The following is a 16,974-nucleotide window of genomic DNA, read 5'->3' as shown; positions in this document are numbered from 1 at the left end:
TGTAATATAATATAATTTTTTAAAAATTATAGCTACTTTTTGTGAATGCAATTTTTTTTAGTGAACCAAATTCAAAGATCAGAACCAACACTTTTAATGTGAATAATCATCATTTCTCTGAGACTTTTTTTTTTCGAAAATGATTCCTTCGATTTTCATATGACTTGGAAAGCACATAACTTCTATTTGACTAATTTTCCCAAAGAAAGTTCGTTTTATGGCAGCTCTGAGAAGGGATCATTATTTACGATATTAACCAGCAAAATTGAGTTTTAAGTGGTTTTTTTAAGGACAGAGTGAAAGAGGAGTAAGTTTTAACTCAGTAGGCGAAGTTGAAACTGTAGATATGTTAAATGTTATTGTCGGCAATCAATTCTTAGCTCTACTTACATGTTATATTATTTATAGAGTCAGAAACTTATTAGTGTTAGTTGTGATAGTTTTGTTTGCTCGATATTCGCTATTTTCTCCCTGAGAATACAGGACACAAACTAGCGGCTACTTCAGTACAACGGAATGGTGTCGTCACACGAAAAAAATGGACTATTTTTTAAAGAAAGCACCATGAGATCGAATCAATGAGAATTGTGGATTGGTAACGTTAGTAGTTTGTAGCCATTATTATACTTTGTTAAGAAGAGAGAGATAGACCTGTATTGGTTCTGATGTGAACAGACGTTTTCCAACTATAGAGTTGATCATAAAACCACTGTTATTGTATGGCCAGCATGTATGTATTGTGTATTCATATTTGAACTCTACAGGAAGGAGTACAGTTTACCGGAGAGAGAGCGAGAGAAAGAGAGAATAGAAATTCACACGATCTGCAAGGAAATGTATACGATGACCGTGAGAGATGGGCTTCAAGTTTACCCACATAGATTTTCCTCTAGTTCCCTGATTTTTCAGTATCGAATGACCTTCTCTTATCATTTCCGATTGTGTACGCATCGATTGTGAATGAAACCTTTTTTCTTTTTTTTTTTTCCTACAAAAACCTCGGCCTAGATTCCTGCAAAAATTTGTTTTATTCAACTGTAATAACAGACCACCAGAACATTGAACAGTGTGGCCAACATTACTTTTAAATTATATCGTGTAAATTTTCATTCAAATAATTACTTTCCCTTACTATAGTGATCGCATCGATTTTTTTTAAATCGAGTATCCACAGAAAATATTCGTTATGTGTGTTAAAAGAAAATGAAACAAAACTTAGAATTGTAGGACGCTAAAACTTTATATTTAGATTAGGCCCTAGTGGAGGACCTGACTGCAGCCTCGTGATCAATATCTCTCAACCGGAGTACTACTTTACTGAATGCAATTTTAATCTTTCAAGATTTTCTCGGGTATGGTTCCAATAATTTTCTTTCCAATACGTAAACACTGTATAACTCATGGTGGTCTAAATCTATTTTTTATTTGAACAATTTTCCTAAGAAAATTCGACTAAGGACGAGTGGGTCCCTACATTTTCCTCTTTGCATCCTCTTTGAGTAAAATTCAAACCTCATTTGAGTACATTACACTCATCACAATGTAACCTCATTTTAACTCATCAATAGATCTATACAACTAACTTGCTGCAATCTGTACTCTTACACTTCTATGCTGAAATAAAGATATTTGTTTTACATGCTGAAAGATATTACTTTTATTACCGTACAATATATCCTTCTTTCCCACTGCTAGACATCCTTTGATTCCTCGAATGTAGCGGCCAGAACCTTTTCTTAAGCTATGAAACTATGGCGTTACACACGTCTCGGCTTGCAATTCCTCAAAATTTCTCTATAGTCTGGATTGTGAGAAAACTTTCCACAAGCCGGCAGAGCACGCTAAGTTGGTTCTAGATTCCAATGACTTCCGATGTCCATGAGCTTGAAAAGAAGAGGCACAAAAAAAAATTGTTAATGGTTTAAAAAAAATTGCCATGAGACAAAGAAATCAAGAAGTCCATTTTCATGTAAACATCCAACTGGGGAGTGTAACAAGTAGGAGAACAAACGGAACTCAAGGGCTGGGTCATTTTTTGTTTGTTCATTACTATTACTAAAGGGAGATGTAGTGGAAAATGTATAACCTTCTACCTTACTGGGAGTGAAGTAAACCTTACCATTTTGGTAACCTTCTCTCTCTAACTGATTTACTACTGGTCTTTATTTACTTTTTTCTTTGCGATTTCATGAAGAATTGTTGAGTTAGTTGTAACAGTAGTAGAGTGTGCATGTATGAATCTTATGTGAACTGCTAGGTGGGGAAACTGTTATTATGTACAATAACAACAAAGAGTAAATGTTTTACAACAAGGTACATACACTTGTTTTTCTCTTGGAGTAAAGGGGCCCATTTAAAACCATTGTACAGCTGTTTGATTTAGTGGCAGGTCAAAGTGCTGTTGACAATGGCCCGGGGAAAGGAAGGAAGGAAGATGGACACTGGACACCCCTTCGCTGTCCCCCTGGGGGCTGGGGACATTTCAGAAGATGTTAACACTTCCAAGGAGACATGTATATTAAAGAAGAGTACATTAGCTGTCAAAAGTTAGACAAATAAGATGTTCTTCTTTTTATTCAAAAGTATTGACTTTCACCCAATGACATTCATACACAAATACGTACATTTATTTTGGCTACTACTTCTCTTTATTACTGTTCTGTGTATTCACAGACTGAAAACCTCTACTCCGTACAAACAGACAAAAATTCTCCGAATAGCTGTACTTGATTATCTACACTTGTAGGTTTTCCAAAAAAGAAAAATCTGTTTACAATCTGAGACTAATTTTTTTGTATATTTGCTTCAAATTTATTGTTATCCTCAATGGATTTAAGTATTCCTTGCCTTTGGCAACGAGGTACAGGATAAATGAAATAAATAATAATAATGATGATTAGAAGAAGAAGATGATAGAAGAATTCGTGATCAACAATACCAGGCAAAAATTAATAACGGGCACAAAAATAGAAACATTTTCAAAACGTTTGCTGAAACACTCACATGACTTTCTCTTTCAACGATTAACTAATGAAATTTTCATTGAAACTATTTTTCACGAAAAAACCGCTTAGAAAAAAAAAAACAATATATTTATTAAAAGTGGAAATACACACACCGATATCAAGTGTATAATTGCAAAAGCAGCACTACAAAAATGGCCAGACATATTGCCAGTAATGGTAATAAAGGGAGATTCTATAAAACTATGGCAGATCAGTTACCTAGACAACCATGGTTTAAGGGAACTATCACTAATAAGTGGGTTGTTACGACAATAAGGCTGGAAACATAGTGGAACGGCGCGCAAAGCGGCGATGATAGCGAAGAGCAAAGCGGCAAAAACAAAAACTAGAAATAGATAGAGTTGCTCTATCTTCGCTTTGCTCGCCACTATGCGCGGTCCCATATGTTAACTTGTGTTTGTTTTCGCCGCTTTGCTCTTCGCTATCATCTCCGCTTGGCTCGCCGCTCCATTATGTTTCCAGCCTAAGCAGGCTGAGAGCGAACCACGCGGTGTGCGGATCGTTGATCTTCACAGGATCAACAAAAGATCTCATTGCGTAGATTGCAATGAGGAGGAGGATTTCAAACATAGTATAATAATGATATGTCCACGTTATGTAATAGAAAGGAAACGAATGTTTGACGACATATACAGGTATTTAGATGCACCATTTCTCTACAAAGACATAATATTCTCCACCAACATCTATGTGCAATAGATAGCAGAGCTAGCAATGAAAAGTTATAGCCGATTAGAATGAATGGAAGAAAATGATTAGAGAAGGATTACGGTGATTTTAATTTCAGTTAAGCTATAAGGATGGCAGGAATATAGAGTACTGATCCATCCATTAGTTGTAAGTTTGTATGTAAATAGTTGTATATAGTAGAGGGATGAATGAGTGAAGCGAATGTATTTATAAGTAAGAATGGAGAGTGAGTGATATTCCAGTGATAAGCACCTAGACGATGCTGGCTGTATGGCGGAAGCCAATTCCAAAGAAAAGCCAAAAAAAAAACAGTTTCTATTCTTTTTTCCAATTTGAAATTAAACATAAATATTTTCTTCCCATTACTGAATTCAATACATAAATATTATTCCAAATGTGAAGAAACTAAATAGATTTGAAATGCCAATTTACATAAAAATTTTAACAATTTCATTTATATTGTTCCAAGAAAATTTGTAAGTATCATCAGATTTTTGCAAATTTGTGTGTAATTAATGTGAAATTATAAAGTTACTAATTAACCGCAATTGGAGAGATTAAAATTAGTACTTCTTTTCCTAAATTTAGTATTAAATCGTTTCAAGAAGATAAATGTCCTAGATTTGGAAGATTATTGATTTAGAATGAATAAGCAAAGTAAAGTAATGCCTATTTTTTGAGGCCAGCTTTTACATCCGACTACCAAATTATGTGTCGTGAACGGAGGTGACTACCCAAACTTACTTGGACTCTATATTTCTCACTTAACCTTAAATAAAATTCAAGGTCTAAAACCGGAATCTGCTCAGCTATCATGGTGCCTAATTTTTTTGAATGAATATGGGATTAGCTATAACTATCTACTAGCTACAACTAACTAGGTTTTTCACTAACATCTTTTCGACTTTTATTACTAAGCCTGGAGTGCAGGATGGTTAGCATTAAATCATCAAAGTCCTGCGAGAGTTTCAAGCAGAATGGCTATCTGGGTCAGCAATTGTACTTAACCAAAATGGCGCCTTTGAGAAAAGATTTAAGCTAAAGCAAGCTTCCAGTTGGATCATCATTAGGACGGAAGAGCCGCTGTCTAAACAGCTAGTCGGGGACATTCTGTTACTTAATTCATCTCTCGCCAGTGTTTCATACAGACAGATCAACCACATCTCAGCTTCCTCTTTGGCTCCTACATATATTTCAAAACGTCATAATATGTGTAGTTTTCATATTTCCTTCTCTTCCTTCCTATTCCCTATCAAAAGATAACAAATCACATGTAGCGGGACTAGTCGAACGGTAATTCAGCGCGTCGAACCGGAACTATGGCTCACTGTTTTTATTTGTGTGTAGTTGTCTTTGGGGGGGGGGAAGTTGGTGGAGGGTGTAGAAGGAAATACTGGCCCACTGCGGGCGGAGGTGAAGGGCCCAGTAGAGAACATAGGGATTATAAACGTCCCTTCACACATCTGTCCATGTATATGTATAGTTTGCGGTTAGGACCCTTTTGTATGCTCCTCTTTTACATCTCCCAGTCCTGTAGAAGTAGTTTTTAAGGCCCAATCATTAATATCACAACTAATTGCTTTTTCACTCACACCTTTTCTACTTTTATTACCACGACAGAATTACTGTTAGGTGTAATTTATTTTAAAAAATAAAAATAAAAAAAAAACTGGTCTTTTTTTTCAAAGCACAGCTTCTAATCCAGTTTGGGAAACATCTTTTACCACAAGAGTGTATCCCTACAGAATAGAATATTAAGTCTCCCTGGATTTTTTCGGTAACAGCTTCACGATCTTCCTTAATCATGGGATACTGATCAGTGTATATTGGGATCTGCAATTATTTCTAACAGTTTCCCTCGGAATTTCATTTTGGGCTTCCCCAAAAGTGTGCTTCCACATCTCGGAATAGGGATGGAACTCTTTTCTCTAACGAGCCATTTTAGTTTAATGTGGGATTCTATCATTTACATATAATATTAAAAGGGATTAAATATGTATAGAAATTTTGTTTTTATTGCCAAGCTTTTAGGCCTTTTTTGACTCATATTTTTCAACTGTATTTTGATATTAAGGAAACTATAGAAAGAGAAGGTTACAATACAATGTAAAAACATCACCTAAGTCTTGCCAAATTCTTGTCGGCAAGAACTGGAAGTATTTACGTAGATGAAATGAAAAGAGATCGCTCAAGACAGACACAAGTAATCTGGGTGGTCAGAATGTTTAGCGGAGCGAGGGGAGAGATCACCGACAATACACCTACAGGAGGGGGATTATCCCCGGCAAACAGTAAGTAACAAGGTCAGTAAGTAGGGTAGTTGTATATTCGTCCCACTTGATCTCCTCTACTCAACACTCTATTGTTGTTAGTTCTCTATTTCTTTCTTCTTAAATACGTTTCATTTAACTTAAATGATCTTTAAATTGTATGTTTTACTGTAAGAAACGTAATTGTTATACAATAAAATGGACAATACAACAATACTACACTTACCCAGTGTTCAGTTTTTAAATATCGCCTTCTTTTTGGGAGAGTCGGAGCAGTAGTGGGAGTAGCTGGCGAAGGCCTTTTTCTTGCGTTGACTCTATTTCTGTAAATAACAAATAATTTCTATAAATAAAATGTTTCAACTTTCTCCCATTATTGAGATATTATTCAATATTACGGAAGTAATGCAATCCAAATATATATACAACAGATATCTTCCTGCAATTCAAATATAAATAGAATAAAATGATCATGTTTTATTAACATGAAAGGAAAATAAATAATACAAATCCCTTACAAAAACATCAACGCATGTTCTACGGTCAGTGTCTCATTAAAACAAAGATTACTGGCCATATAATAATTAAATTGAAATAGAAGTAAGTACTGAACTTAAAGTAGTAATTTGCAAGTACATAAAAAATAAAACGAGAATAATGTTCCAATAAACTTCTTCTTTTTTTTTCTTTTAATTTAAGGCGCATCTCATGTCTAAAAGTCATTGTTTCCCAAAGCTTTTACTCGTGTTAGTGGACTGTCGGCCTCCGGATAGTGTTCTCCCGTTACAAACAATACTGCCCATCTCCAGACGGAGAGTGATCTGTAAGAAGCTCCTTAGAAGAGAAAAATCTAAGAGTAGGCAATTGGATTAGATCTCGTGATCTTCACGTTTTAATCCAATGATACGCTAACCCTACTTTTTTCGGACGGCCTTTTGTTCCAACTGCAAATTAGGAATTTGTGTAACGTTTATTATTACTATAACAATTTTCTATGTGAAACAGTAGGTACCTCTAAAAATTATTATTACACCTATACATATAATTTCATATTATTTATAGGTGTTAGATGAAGTAATACTAGTACCAAACTATTGTTCTACAGATCTAGGTGATTCGTTCAACTAAAACGTAATAAAAATAATGATCTGGTGTAGTTGTCAAACTCTTATTATAGTACACCAATTTAAGTTATTATGTCTTATATAAATATTATAGATATGCCAGATTATAAACTTTCCAAGTCTATACCAGAGGTGTGAAATACTCACACGATTTTGAAACAATTTCATAAAAGTTGAAAATTCAAGAATGATGCTTTCCGTACGTGAGATTTTGATCAATATCTTTCCTCTAGGTCTCACTTTAATTTATCAATTTCTTTTTTCTTTTCCTGTTTAATTAAAATCAACATTGTAGAGACTGAGTCGAATTAGAATTGAATTATGGCTGAAACATAATACCATGTGCAAGTCAAATTCTACTGAGGTTGGATAAAAAATCCACGCTATGATAGATCAACGGTCAAAAATTATTGATTTGCAATTTTTTCAAAGAGAATATTGATTTATGCAGGGTTTCGGTGATCTGTTACGTCATGCTTACTCGTACTTCAAAAATACCATTTTATCAGAGTGAAATTTTATGATGAAGACAATTATCTTTTGTAAAAACTCTAGTAATTTCAAGAGAAATTTAATCGCGATAAGAGAGATTCATGAGAGTTACACTTTCAAAAAATATTGCAATGGATCAAGGAGGGGGCACCGTTAAAATAAATAAAGAAATTTGTTGGAAAAAGCCGACAGCAGCGAACTTAGTTCAGAATTTTGAGTGCAGTAGTAGTGGTATGAACTTGACTTCAAATTTTAAAAACCCTCTTGGGTACCTTTTGGAAGGCGAAGTGAGGCACTTCTATACAGAGAGCCGATAAGTCATGTTCTTATATTTTAGGAATATTATTGTAATTAAGTTTGGTTTTATATAAATTACTAATTGATATCTTGTACTCGTATGTGCCATTTTGAGTTGTAACTCCCTCACTGTACTCTATATGATACATTCATTCAAAATAAATTAAAATAGATTAATTCCTATGTTGTTACACTCGACTTTGGGTTAAAGGAAACCAAATATCTTCACAATCTAAGACCCCAGGTAAAGAGTTGATGCTCTCTAAAGAAATTATTCCGGCATTTTCAAAACGTAAAATTATCATAAATAATGAAAAATCTATTACAATAGCAATATGTAAAGTAAATATAAATAGCACGATTTCCCATTAATAATATCAAATAAATAATAAAGTTTATAAAAACAAAATGTCCTTCACAGTTTTATTAATAATAAACATTTGTTTACTAAAATAATAAATAAATTGAGGCAAAATTGTTACAGTGAATAGTTAGTGAAATTTTCCCAATGTTTTTCTTTTTTTTTCTTAAAAAAGAAAGAAAGAAAACTGTGTGACGCTTGATAGGAACCTACGGCAATGGCCAACCTAACAACACCAGCTCGCTGAAGAGGAGGAGTGTTGATGATGTAAGAAGGAGCACATAGAAAGGCAAAAAACTACACGCCAGCATCCCTGCGAGATGGAAACCCAGTCGAATGCAACCAACTGGAAACTTACGACAAACAGCCGTCGAGAGAGTGCGGTGAGCTGTATTGCGCGCTGGCTCTCCCACTTGTCGCTGTCTATTAATTACTTACTTTCTCTAACTAGCACATTGTAATTATGATAATTTTTTTAATTTAATCTTTTCACCGGTAATTTCTGTTTTTTATTTTTATTTTTTGAAAACAGTTCTGAGAAGTTGCTCAAAGCTTCTCACAATCTAAAAACTTTTATTCTCCTCATTTTGTTTAGGAAAATTCTTTTTAATGCATTTCTAGAGGAATGGATGGGGAGTCTGCTTTTCTTTAAACTGTTATTTCAATGCAACATCCGGTTCTACTGCCTAATGTTTGTAAAGAAAATATAAGTTATGTTTCAAAATTCCGCGTTTATGAAAATGTGGAATTTTGAACGTCGGAAAATTTTGGGAAGAAGTAGTCGGGTGAAGGTACGCGCTAAATATTTCAAAGTTCTTTTATCCCTCGAAAGAGGAAAATTGTATCCCCAGAAAACCAAGAGAATCTGAGGTTCTCTTAAGCAAGAAAGTGTGCTGTCTACAAATTGGTCTCTTTCTTTCTCACTCAGTATGTGCGTGAAGTATAAGCCTCGGAACTGAATAGTAAAAAAGTAGAGTAAAGTAATTGCCTATTTTTTCAGGAGGGCTTAACGTCTAACTACCAATTAGGTGTCGTGGACGGAGGCGACTAGCAAACATATTTTACTGTAAATTTCTTTTATTAACCTCTAAATAAAATCCAAGGCCTAAAGTCCGGGAATCGAACCCAGTACCACAATGCGTATTAGCTTTGCAGGTCTCGCCTCTTAACCGCTCGGCCTAACTGAATAGTTCTTCGTGATTATTTGCAAAAACGGAACAATCGATTGCCTTCAAATATGTCTACAAATTACTCGTACGGCTCCCAGTTAGGTTCAAAACTTTTTATGTTGGTGGGGTTCTAAGGGAGAAGCTGCGAACTTCTTAATATTTCTTACAAGGTCCAAGTATATTATTAAAGTAAACAACCTTTTAATAAATAAATCAGAATATTTTAAGCAAAGTATTGCTTTTATGTCATTGAGTACAGCTAATTACTTGCTCTGGACGGAGAAACTAAAAACGGTTCCCAGGATACTGAAATCTATAAGAGTTCCAATAATTATCTTTAGTCTTTCAGAATAAATAAAAAAAGAAAAAAATCTTAGCCGATTGATAAGGCCCTGCAAAACCAGCGCGGGAGGGCGGGACGGTGATATTTCTCCATGATTACAGAAGCGTAACTAATTCTAAAATGGTCGTTTCTCTTGACTTAGATCCTCTACTTGTTTTTTTTTCTTTCGTATTTCTCCCCTGGGGTAGATAGACTACCCGCTCTACATTTCTCTCGGCCTGTTCTGACTGGATAACGCTCATGTTTCAACAGGATCAGCTACTGTTATTCTGTTGTGTATATTTCGTCATTTTTCTACTCCTTACTACGCGTGAATTAGGCTGGTTATTTTAATTACAGTGAAATCACTGGTGAAGAGAGACTGTAAAGTAAAAGAGCCCAAAAAGGGATTTCCAGTACCTGCTTTATGAGAAATGGAAAAACAATGTAAAGAAAAATCGTGTTCGTTGAAACGTTTTGAAAGAAATAATTAAAGGTTAAGAAAATAGAAAACACTTTAGTTTTATAAAGTAGTCCCAAGAGCTATACTCAGTCAAAACCTTGAGACTGTCTACGGATTTTTATAATCCAAAATCAGCTTAATCCAGAATAATAAATACACTTTAGCAAAAGTCTGGAATTCTTTATATATTTCAGTCTTTCGATAGAGATAAAAACTGACACAGCTGAGATCCCTTATTCAATACCAACTACAAAAATCAACAACAAAGAAAAGAAAAAAAATTCTTACATACAACATGTACATGCATGTATACATACTTGCACAACCTTATACCATAATAACCATAAAAATCTTGGAAACTAACAGTCAAAAAAGTACGACCTGTAGGCTCACGACAACTGATCCTGTGTGGTTAGGACGTTGATGGCCATTGTATCCAGTTAGCTTGGACTAGATCACAACTGAGACTGCTGGAGGACCACCGCGCGGCAACTACACAAAGAAAAAAAAAACATAAAAAAAATAATAAAATAATTCAATTTCCCCCAAAATACATAATATATAACACGTTTGTGTAGAATGTAAGAAAATAGAATAAGGCCACCCGTGACGTCTAACTGTTCCCACAGAAGCATTATATATATAAAAGTATAAAACATAATCCCTTCAAAATATCAGGCGTCCAGTTTGTTGCCGTAAGGACATTTGTACCAATTCCTTAATCTTTAATTGCGAAATTTTCATCAAAATTCTAATTTTTCTCTAAATGGATAGGAAAAAGTGTTTAGGAAATGTGAGCAACAAGTATGCAAACTGATTCGCTGGAAGATTCGAGCAAACCTTTCAAAAAATAGAAAACATTTTGTGGCGTGGTCTGACTAGAGTGGCAACCAGAAGCGTAGCTTTCTACTCGACTCCTAGGCTATACACAAAGAATTTTTCCAAATTAAATATGAACTACCAGCGAGTTTTGGATGTTAAATTTGTAGACCAATTTGTAAAGAAAAAAAAACAAACACTTTTTACATATCCAACGGATTTCAAACCGGATGTTTCCTTGTCAATGGTGAATAAGAAGCTCTAGAAAGAAGAGTGGTTACAGCGTGTGCATGTTTTGTGTGCACAGTTTTGTCAGTATGTATGCTGTCCGGTACATGGTGTGCGGGAAATCAATAATGAAGTTTACAGGTCCACACACGCGACTTATTTTTATTTTTTTCTCTCTCTCTTTTCAATTGAGTGCAGCAACAGTGGCTCATTGTCAATCATGGCTCTAAGAGAGCAGGAGGCTATTGCTGATACCAGAGAAAAGCTCCTTAAGCGCTAATGTCGCACCACTCAACGTACAATTTCTTGTAAAGATGAAAAAGAAAGTAACAGCTCCAGCGCTTCTCTGCAACAATTTCCACGCACTCTGATTCAATACCACTTTTTTTTTCTCTCTATTTCGCAGCAGTGCCGTACGTAGGGTGTACTTTTTCTGTGGACAATCTCAGCCGTGCAAATGGCACAAGATATTGTCGAATAAACATACAATGTTTACATTCTTTCACTTTTTCTTACAATACCAACGATGAACCATTATATTCATGCAGATTTTCAATTTAAAGCTATTTTTCATGAATATTTTGCGCTCCTCTGGAGAAAAAAAAATCCACGTTGACACTACGCTTTATCTTACAATAATTCTCTAGGTTATAACTTAAGATATACTTATAAAACCCTAAATTTCAGAACATATTTAATTCTTAATGAAAGTTATACAAATCTTTGATTTTATTCAGCACTAAGGACCTAAACACATTTTTAACGTTAGACATTTTGTACAACAGAATCTTTCTCCGAATGATATTTTAAGGAAAGTTTATCTCCCTTCTTCTAGAATGATCTAGCAACCAATTTTCCAAAAAATATTCCAAAATAAAACTGTCTGAAAGGAAAGTTGTATAAAGGTCGTCAAAAACTGCATGACAAAGCATTCTTAAACTCTCTTTAAAATAAAGAGGATATCCTTGTTTATAACAGTATACTCGTTCATTTCGTCTTCATATTGAACCCAACTTTTAGTAAACATGGGAATTTTGGGAGAAAAATATCAGAATGATTGAATGAGGCAACTGTGAATGTTAATCTCCACATTTTTTTTTTAATACAAATTAATTTATTTATGTCTATCACCATACGGATAATTATATATAAATAATTCTTAAAATTGATTACAAAGGCGAAGATGGAGTGTTGAGCTGTCTTAGAGTACCCTTATCGTGACTAATTAGATGACAACAGAAATAGGCTTAGCCGGCCGTGACAAATGGGTGAAAAAGGCCGCAACCGGCAGGAGCTCAAAGAGCCGCCAGGACAGATCTGAAAATAGTGCACACCGCAATCCTAGACTGCTGCAATCTGAGAACTCTTCATCGCCGCTAGTTGCACGGTGGCCATTTCTTCACAAGAAACCCAAGAGTGGTCACTATAATTCACTACTTTTACTAATCCGTGCGAAGGAGTTTCTATTTTTGGGTTCCAGCTTTGATGGTTACCTACCTAAGTTTCCAGTTACTACGTCTAAGAGAGATGTGAAACAAAAACCCACTCAAGACTTTCTTTCATTGTATTTATTATATTCGGAGTTGACAGATTGCCTTCTAACGGTCATGTCCTTTACGAATAAGCAAATGGTGGGGGAGCAGCACGAGAATGCTCTCAGCAGTAACAGAGAGGTCTCGAATGTATCAGAGAATAATATTCAGTCTCCTGTCCCTTACTATCGATCACACAGAATCGATTCTGTTAAAACACATTTTGATACTAAAAGCTGTTCTTCCAATCGTCGAGTAAATCTCATCAAAAGTACGCCTGGCTGGGATTGAAAAAAAGACTTAAAAAATCGCCACTTAAATTAATCAGTGATCAGAAGCCCTAGCTGAAGATGACCTAATGCCCAGATTGAAAGCTCAGCAAAAATAAATAAAAAACTATTGAAATTGGGATCTTGCGACACTTCATTCAACCAATGCTTAAAAATCTCCATGAATCTAAGAACTTACTTCCTCTTCTTTAATCATTATTTCCTCGTTAGTGAAAATGTTTTATCCTTAGATTGTTTGCTTCCTTTCCAGCAAGCTCTATAATAGCTTTAACTTCAGTAGATATGAGTAGTTTAGAAGACTTCCCCGAAATTCTGAGATTAAACATCAATGTTTAACATCCTAACCAGTGAACAATTGTTCATTTATAACGCTCCTGTTTACAGATGAATAGATTATGTGTTTCCTGTTTAGACTCACCTTTCCGCTTCCCTCTGTGCTCGTCACTACAAACATATTTTTCCTAAAATCATCCACGCCAGATGGTCTGCAGCCATGCTGCTGGAATGGTAACCCAGCGGGGGCATGTAGACAACAGAACTAGAAGGGAAATATTTACCCCTTGGATAATTAATCTTATTAAGGAGCCATGGGGACAAGACAAAAATTGAGTTTAAGGGGAGGGGGCACATCACGGGTTACATAATTAAGATCAATGACAAATTGATCTACATGTATAATAATAGCAATGTCAAATGTTGGTTCCAGAAACGAGGCGTAACCCCACCGCTATCTATGTAGCAGCCGGTTGATAGACTTGATGAATTCTTTGGTTGTTCAGTGCACAGAAATCGTCTGTTAACTTTGTACATATGCTGAAAAATCAATTCAGAAAAAGCGGAATTTCAGGGGAAAAAAAGAAGATGTTTACCAAAAACCTTATTTCAGGTTTCTCGTTAATATAAAGGAAATATCAAATTAGAACTAAATGTGAGTTTCCGTTTTTTTGAGACACATCATGCACAAAACAATTTGTAAATCTAGTTTTTCTTTTTCAGAGACTCTCAAGATAAAATAGAAAATCTGCATGGTCACAAAACCATACCTCTTAAAAAGCGTAAATAAAAGTAGAAAATATTTGCAACTTCAATTTTGGTCAAGGCAAAAAAAATATATAAATTTTCCCCAACAGTCCGACGTTTTACACACACCTCTGATTTCCTTCTTCAGGAACTGTAAATGAAGTTTTAAAATTTTATAAAAGTATCCATTGAATGATGCATCATAACAACAGCCAAATATCTAACTTCATCAACAGTAAAAAAAAATATTTCGTTTGAAGTAAACCATTCACCGCCTTATACTAAATCACATGGTCATGAGATTTACCAACTTAGCACATGGATTAAGTGCTCCACTTCAATGTGTAACATGTTGCACATTACTTCTGGAAGGCCTACAACTTTTTTTTGGGGGGGGGGGGAAACAGAAAATAAAAAAAAATATCATAAATAAAGAAACAAAACTACTACTTCTGAAAGTAGATGAGTGTAGAGAGAAGAGTATTGTAGGACATTTGTAGTAGCAGCGGCCTAGTTTAGGAGTTCTGTCGGCCAAATAGCTCCCTAACTAGCGGCGCCTTTTGTACAACTTGAGGTCAGACCCTAGACACACGCGTTCTCTCGGCATCAGCCCAGTCGGTCCATTTGACATCATCATCCGTCATGGTCATCTTGTAAACGCTACACACACACACGCACAAATTGTTATCATTACAACAAGTTTAACAACAGATAGTAATTCAAGTGAAAACATGTACTCAATGTCAATTAATAAGTATAAGCTTCTTCTCACTTCTAATCCATTGTAATCCTGCAGACATCAATTTTTGAGTTTGCACTGGAATACCCGCATTGAGGTTCCCTGAGTTCGAAAAAGCAGTGTTTACAAATTGATATCTCTCTCTCTCTCACTCTCCACCGTCACTTTAAAAACAAGAAAAAATCACAAGAATAATTAGAGCAAATATTTCGTATGAAGTGCCAACAGAGAGCACCCCACAGAAAAAGTTTTGGTCAAAATTATTCAACTAACATCTTGAAATACTATGTAACCAAAGTGTAACTGAAGTGCCACATGACACATTACATAACGCTACCTTCAAAGTGTACATGTGTAAATATTAAAGTCAAATACTTTTTTGGTATTAAGTTTAAAAAAATGTTAACATCACCGACATGACCCTGTGGAAACCACTGGATTAAGTTTCTAGTTCAGATCCAGTCATGCATCCTCATACAAACCTGGAGCTTATCCTCTCTTCTCTCATAAAAATCTTCAAAAATATTTTAAAAAATATATATATATAACACTACATCATTAACTATAAGAAGTAATGTATATTTAGCAAACATTTGTGTACCATTAGCGGCTAGTTCTTGTAAGCGCCATCTCTACATGGTTCTTTAACACAATACAACCAATTCTAGTGTTAATGCGGTAACAGCTGAGAGAATACAGGCCCATGGGCAAGAAGCTGAGAGAGCTGTAAATAAGAAAAAAAAAAAAAAAATACAAATGACACCAACAGAAAACCATTTATTTTGTTTTCATTGTACAAAAATCCGTTTGTGATGTTTGCCGACTAGCCTGCTTTAAGAACAGTCCAAACAATACAACAGAAATCTAGTTTTTGGTTTCTTCTTTTGGGTTACCATTTTTAAAAAAAAAGAAAATCACTTCAAGTTGTTAATAATACGAGAGAAAAGGTTTATATTATTAAAGAAATCTATGATTAGATTGCGGGGTATCAAGGATCTGTTCCCTCGGGTTATATTTGATCTTGAAGTCTTTTGTGGGTTTACTTTGTATGGTCCAGCCCTCGAATCTTCCTATCTACTTCGCTGTCCCCACGGCAGAGTTCTTGTTCACTTTCTAAAAATATTTCGTGTTGAAGATACTCCCTACTATCTTACATTTCATTTCTGATAGGATAACAGGAATACGTATCTCTGCACACAACTTCTAGCTAAGCGAATGTAAAGTACTTTTAAAAAAGTTCAACATTGAGACGCGTGTATTGATACCAATAGCACTTTTCGGACTTAATTTTTCCAAATCATTCTAGGCTAATCGGCTCCCGAGAAACTCTGAATCTTTTTCGGTCAGCTGGGACGAGACCGTCCGCCGTTATTATTATTTTGCTCATCGAAAGCTAAGATTGCATTAGCGCCCACTTATTATTATATTTTAATCTAAATGATATAGTGAACAGTAACGACTACTAAGAGAATTCTGGCTTAAAAATAAAACGGAAATTGTTGGACAGTTTTGAATCTACGTTGAGGAGATAAAGGAAAATGAAAGTTAGGTAAGAGTGTACGTAGCTCCGGCTACCTGATGCAGACATGTGAGGAAGGAGGAGATAGTTACCTACTCTGGAAGACAAAGGAAGCAAGGTGGGTGGACAAAGGTGATGACACCGACCTGAGTTCGACGAAATCATCATGGCCGCGCTGCTGACATGTACGTGAGAGTATATGTATGTAGTTATATATATGTATAGATGTTCACTAGTATAATAGTGGTACATTGTAGTTAAACTAGAAGGATATGTTAGCAACTACAACAACAACAACAACAATAATAATAATAACAGTAGCGGAACCAATCGTCTGCAGGACCAACAGGAGATAGTCATAGCTTGTTTTCTCTCTGAGCGCTTGTTGTTTTTGTAGTTGATGATGTTGTAGTTGCTAGAGCAGATCATCCCAACACTACAGCAGCCGCCTTCTGGCCACAATTAACACTAGTTTAACCTCCTCACTTTCTCTCAGTCCAATTATTATTACTATTTCTGATTAATAAAGTTCTTTTGTAATTAGAGTTTTTAAATATCCCGTTGGTTGACTTTTAGCCAAAACCTTATTACCAAGCGTGATTGTGGTACTTAG

The 16,974-nt window shown here is 35.2% G+C and overlaps 1 protein-coding gene across 12 annotated transcripts in view; it reads right to left on the bottom strand.

Moving 5' to 3' along the window:
* LOC141451742 (uncharacterized) overlaps positions 1–16,974 on the bottom strand; it is a 72,043-nt gene that overhangs the window by 42,844 nt on the left and 12,225 nt on the right. For 6 of the 12 annotated variants that reach the window (XR_012457074.1, XM_074123345.1, XM_074123346.1 and 3 more), the window contains 6 exons: positions 15,444–15,566; positions 14,876–15,006; positions 14,554–14,763; positions 10,579–10,706; positions 6,213–6,309; positions 1,665–1,883 (listed from right to left, as the gene is read on the bottom strand). The gene's annotated coding sequence lies outside the window, so the exon portion shown is untranslated. Of the gene's footprint in view, positions 1–1,655; positions 1,884–6,212; positions 6,310–10,578; positions 10,707–14,553; positions 14,764–14,875; positions 15,007–15,443; positions 15,567–16,974 lie in introns of all 12 variants that reach the window. The other 6 variants (XM_074123348.1, XM_074123349.1, XM_074123351.1 and 3 more) reach the window with 6 other exon arrangements.

Source organism: Rhodnius prolixus, unplaced genomic scaffold (assembly GCF_049639745.1).
Source record: "Rhodnius prolixus isolate KJV_2025 unplaced genomic scaffold, Rpr scaffold_14, whole genome shotgun sequence".
In the NCBI taxonomy this organism is placed as follows: domain Eukaryota; kingdom Metazoa; phylum Arthropoda; class Insecta; order Hemiptera; family Reduviidae; genus Rhodnius; species Rhodnius prolixus.
This window is presented reverse-complemented; position numbering and strand designations above follow the sequence as displayed.